Source organism: Otolemur garnettii, unplaced genomic scaffold (genome assembly GCF_000181295.1).
Source record: "Otolemur garnettii isolate 467f Iridium unplaced genomic scaffold, OtoGar3 scaffold00011, whole genome shotgun sequence".
In the NCBI taxonomy this organism is placed as follows: domain Eukaryota; kingdom Metazoa; phylum Chordata; class Mammalia; order Primates; family Galagidae; genus Otolemur; species Otolemur garnettii.
In genome coordinates, this window is record NW_003852406.1 from 11,245,094 (window position 1) to 11,251,306 (window position 6,213).

Genomic DNA, 6,213 nt, shown 5'->3' on the forward strand with positions numbered 1-6,213 from the left:
TTTGTTGGAATCAGCTAAATGTCTTGAGAAACAAACCATAGGAGGAAAGGAAGAAAAACCGATAAATACCGTCTGTGCCTGATTTCCCAATGGATTTTGTTCATGTTTTTCAGGGGAAAGGTGGTTACTTAGTTACAATCAGACTTTTTCAAGTCACACAATACTCTTCATGAGCTGGAGTTTCATGTTACAAATTGGAAGTGCTGTGTGTTGTCATTCATGAAAAAATACTGCACTTATAGCCAAATAAGCAAATCACAGCAAATTTTGTGTCATAGTGACATTCATAACTCATATCAGTTAGTAAGCTATTTTATCTTCTGTTCTAACAATGAATGGAGGTGATGATTTAATCTGATTCCTTCCTGAAATCTAAATATTAGCACAATAGTTTCTGAAATTTTTACAATGTTAAATTATGATCTAATCCATGAGAAACCAGGGATTTAATATAGGAATTTAAAAAGCAAAAACAAAAAAAAGAGAAAGAAAAAATAGCAGGAATAACTAACCCTTAATTGTATATTGGATTAGTTCAGCCCTTGAACAGCTTTACCTTTCTTTAGGAATGTACATTTTAGATATTATGTTAAGAACTGATAATGGAGCTTGGATTTAATTTAGATAGAAAAAAAATAAAGATTTGTATTTCTTTTCCAGTAGCAAAAAATTACATAACACTAGTACTTATAACCTGTCAAAATCAGATATTAATGACTTTGTAGTGTTGTAAAATTTTGAGGAATTTTGAAATCTTTAATGTAGGTAACCTGGACCACAGTTACTATTCATTGACAATGTGGGACGTGACTGTAGTGAGGAAACCACAGTGGATGCTGGGCCTTGTAAATACAGGGATGTAGAAAAGCAGATAGTTCATTGTCTACCTTTTTCTAGAATAACCTTGAACCTTAAATTTTAAATCATGTCTACTGCTAGAAAATTAAATATACTTGTTAAAACCAACAACAAAAGCACATTTCTGAAAGGAAGTTGGAGATAATCTCTGAGTCTAGTGAAAAGACAGTAAAACCTGTTTGATATTATCTAAGAATTTGAAGGAATTCATGTAAAAGCAATCAGATTTTTTAATTTACAGGAGCCAAATAAACCTATAACATCTTAGTATTTATAGGATTCAGAAAGAATATTTATTTAACTTTATTATGAGGCAACACATATTTTCCTGTATTTTTAGATGTAGTTTAGAAAACTATCCTTAATAGTCCTTTTTATATGCTTTCTATTTAAAAGTTTATTTTAGTCCTTTTGAAAGACTATTGCTGCTCCAAGTAGTTGTATGATTTACATTCTAAACTTCCTTAAGTGTGTTTATTTAAGAGCACCACCACACCTGACCTGAGCATCCACTTAGAGAATGTTTTTTGTGGTCTGGAGTGACCAAAAAGTACATGAGAATGTGGTCTAGATTTTTTTCAGCTATGTCATTAACTTTCCATGACCAAGACCAGTTATTGGATGAGTCTGTATGTAAAAAGTAAAATCTTATTTATGGAAGGTATTATTCTAAGGGAAAAATCCAGGGTCAAGCTATATCTTTAATGTCCTTCTATATTGCATGTCTATTTATGTTATAAAATTTGTTATTGCTTCAGATTTCCTATCCTAGCATGATAAATCACCAGAGAACCTGTTTGGGGTATAAAACTTTCGTAGAAAATATTTGGTGAGTATCCTGATTATAATCCAGACTATGTGTACATTGGTGAAATAACCAGAAATACTGCAAAACTCTGTTGGCTTAAACAGGTCGACTTCAACCCTAATTTACTCTTGATATCACTCTGTTGAGTGAGGGAGGAAACTCAAACCTCAGCTTTGTTTTTCCCAGGACAGATGGTAGTGATAGTGCATTATATTTTAATAAGAAAAACAAAACAGTAATCCTTGAGAATTTTTCAAAAGCATATTTGAGGCACATTTTTTCATAACTATATACTTGTCTATTTATTGCCCTTGAAAAATATACGTGTAGAAGTTCTTCTTCTGTTATTTGTTACTATCTTCTTAAGTTGTTCCAAAGATAATACTGCCATTCTGCATTCCCTCTGGAAGAAAAAAAAACTCAAAACCAGCAGTGCTGCTATCAGATAAGTAGATGTCAATGTGTACTTATCAGTAAAAACTAAAAAATGTAATGTGTTTGTTAATCCAACTTTTTTCTATGTAATATTTCCAAGTCAGACTTTCTTACATTCCTGGAATTCAGTTTGATACACCAAGAGTAATAATGATAAAATGTTCACTTTGATTACTGTGGGGAGAAAAATTAAGTGTTCAATTCTATTAAAACAAACTTCTCAGAGATACTGGTTTCTTGTCCTTGAAGGTTATAAAGAATTTAGAGCTATTGTGTCTTTATTTTTTTATGTTTTGCTCAAGGTGAATTGTATATTCATGCATTTCATTGCTGGTTTGGGTACATAGGAATTTGGTGGTGGTATATTAAAGTCTTTCCTTCACAGTATTTTGTAATACTTGAAAATTATTACATGTACACTGCTAACAGAAGTTAGAATTTAAACATTTTGTTTTTAATATTTATAGGCTATATTAGGGGCACATTTGCATCCACCAAATCACCATCAGTATTTAACAAAAGAGGCAGATGGATGAATGGACACAGTCACTGCGCCTTCCTTTTCTTTCATACTTTTTTTTTTTTTGAGACGGAGTCTCATTATCTTGCCCTTGGTAGAGTATCGTGCTGTCACAGCTCCCAGCAACCTCCAACTCTTGGGCTTAAGTGATTCTCTTGCCTCAGCCTCCCGAGTAGCCATGACTTCAGGCACCTGGCTATTTTTTGTTTGCAGTTGTCGTTGTTTAGCAGGCCCCAGGCCGGGCTGGACCCCGCCAGCTTTGGTGTATGTGGCCAGCGCCCTACTCACTGAGCTATGGGCGCCAAGCCATGCACCTTCCTTTACTTTTAAAGCCTATTCCTTCAGGTTAGTGGCCAGTCTTTATTAACAACATGAAAGTTTTCTTCATGTCTAATCCCACTGTATCAACAATGCATGATTTACAATAGATTATCAACACTTAAAAGTATTTAGTGTATTTGTTTCTGATACAAGTTTTTATGACTTACTAGATTCTCAAAGGAATCAGGAACTTTCTCTCAAATTTTAGGAATTGCCATTTTAAGAATATATACACACTTACATATACAGTAGAACCTCCATAGTTGACCACTTCCCAACATCAACCACCTCGAGTTGACCTAATTTTCCTAGACCAGGCATGTTCCACATATACGTGTCGCTACTGTAGGCCTGTTTCCTTATGTTGACCACCTCTGTATGTTGACCAGTTTGTTACAGTCTCTTGGGTGGTCAACTTTATATACACACTAAGCAGTGTGAGACAGCTAAAATTGGCATTTGTATACACTAATCCTGTGTGCTTAGATGAAGCAACTTCTTCCATGTTTCAAGGTCAGGTTAGTTGAATGAGACATTTATTTAGGCTTAGGCTTTGGAATATATCTTGTTTTTATTGTCTCACATGTCTAGTATTTCACTGCTTATCCCGTATTATGTTTCAAATTCTTCATCATACTTGATCTTGGCTTAACTAAGAAAGTTAATATCAGAGATTACATGACTAAACCCAGATCAACAATTTTGTGCTTTTACAAAACCTTAGCATTTTGTTTTCAATGAATTAGGAACTCAATTCACTAGGAAAAGATCATGAGAGGAAAGAGAAAAATAGTGGCCAATGAATTAAAGTTGGCGTATGAAGCAAATATTTATAAAATCATGCTGGAGAAAAATCCAGGCAGAATTTCCAGAACAGTCTTCAAACAATCTCATTTATTTAAATTCTTTTTTCAAAACCAAATTGGTTACATTTTGATTAGCTTTCCTATTCCATGTACCACTTATTTTAAAGCATGAAAGAAAGCTTATAGACATTACCTACCACACAGTACTTAGGCATACAACTTATCATTGTAATCTTATTAATGTTGATAAAATGAGACGGAGGCAGTAAAGATAGTCTATATAATTTGTACTCTAAGGGACTGGACGTATGGAATTCTAGGCCGTTTGTGTCCCAAAACATGACTATCTCGCATTGGGCAAACTTTCTGTGCCTCAATTTACTCTTTAAATATGGAATGATGCTCTTTTTTTAAGTGTTTATTACTTAAATTATCACAAATACTACCGCATCCTTTGTTCTTGAATATGCAAACTTTTTTCCCTAATGACAATTTGTCTTAAGTCAGTTTTTTTTAATACGTCAAAATTTGTACAATTGTCTTGTTTTTGAGTGTGGCATCATCTCTTCCCAAAATATACTTTACAGTTGCTCTTGTGTTCCGTAGACTATGGGGTCAAAATCAAGAGTATTTGGGGAGTTTAAAAGCATTTTAAAATCTGTTTTTTCCAATATCTTTCACAGATCTAAATAGATTCTCTTTCCTCCATGGAACAGAGTACAGTGGTATCAGGTTACTAATATGTGTAGTCTAAACTTTTTAGCACTGGTGGAATTCCCTTAGATCTCTCAAGTACTATCCTTTTAGAGCTATTGAAAGTATTTGTGTTTTTGAATGTAAAATATCTGATAATGTACAGTTAAATTTCTTTTAGAAAGTGACCAAAAAATAGTAAAGGAACATATTGGAATCTTCAGAGTTCTTCGGTTCTCTGATATTGTAGTGTCTTTTGTTAGCAATGTCCAGGACTTCTAAAACTGTTGGGAAAACGTGAAGAATTGATGTTACTCTTCTCAGGTAACACTTTGAAATACACTAAATTTTAAAATCAAAGGCTTCCTGAACAAAATGAATTGCAAAATAGAGATGTTGGAATGTGAGCAGCAAATTGCAGCGCTCTGGTAAGCTTAATTTATTTTGAAGATCTAAATTTTATTTCATGCATGTCTCTCTTAGTGTTTCTGCTGTTAGAAATTAAAGTTTAATAAATTGTGATATGCATATATATTTTTTACATAAAGGATTCTAGCTTCTAATTTCACTTTTCTGATCTCAAGAAAATTAAACTTGAAAAACAGGGTAAAATTCTTCAACTATTGCCTCAAGTTCAGCTTTGTCCTGTCTTCCTGAGAAAGGAGGAAATTTAGACTTGTCTACCTAATACAGATATTTTTAAGGGCATGGTACTATCTCAGAAGTGGTGTTGCGATACCATGTCAGAAATACAAAACCTAAGCTTTGAACCACATTTAGATTTTAAAAACACAAAAGATGATTTATTATATAATACGTCTCTCTAATATTGTAAAGACTTCTTCAAACCACTAACTTGTCACCGTTAACTTTAATAACCACTTTAATTCACAATGTAATATTCTGCTTTGAGAGGTAAGGATGCCTCATGAATTAGAGGACGCACCAAGCAAAGTTCTATGGAAGGTGATCGTGGTCCCTTTGGCTCTCGTAGTTGTTTTCTGTCTTTAAGGAGACAGTCGGGAAACTGAAATGCCCATTTAAATTCTCGAATCAGTGACCTATCTGAATGGACATTGTAGCTGAAATAACCTACAAAACAGTTCTAACTAATACAAGGTGTTTTTAAGACTAAGATTAGTATTTAATCTTTGAAGATCTGTCTTGTACGTCTCACAACTTTGTTAAGAGTTTTTATTGTTCTTTTTCACATACAAGTTGTATGAAATAACTGTTCTTTCTTTCAGAGTACATAGGGTATCTTAGATTTACAGATATTTAAAGGTAAGGCTTTGAAAAGCCTCACGGTTTTTGTTAAAAGATTGTATCTTCCTTAATAACATCACAACTAGTAAAGATCCACCCATCCCAAGTAGGACAGTATAATAAAAGGTGGATGTATAATTGCTACACAGTTGTCAGCAAAAGGGGTAATTTTTACTTGTGCAACTCCAGAGGTACCCTGAAAGTCATTTCCTAAAGCTAGTGCACGTGGATATTTTTCCTTGAATTTTGCAAAATAATTGGGTTGAGACACATACTTGTGGGAGTAGCAAGTGGAATGGTATAATGACTGCCGGGGAAAATGATCTTGAAGCAAGAAAGAGAAACAAGTTTTTTTTCCCCCACTTTACTGTTGGACGAATTGGGTTAAGAATTTGCTGTGACATATCATAGATCTCCTTGTACTGGGCCAAGATTGGCCAGTTGAGTTCTCAAAAAGTTTAAATACAGAGATTGTATATGAGTGCCTGTGTTTTTCTCCTTTCGTT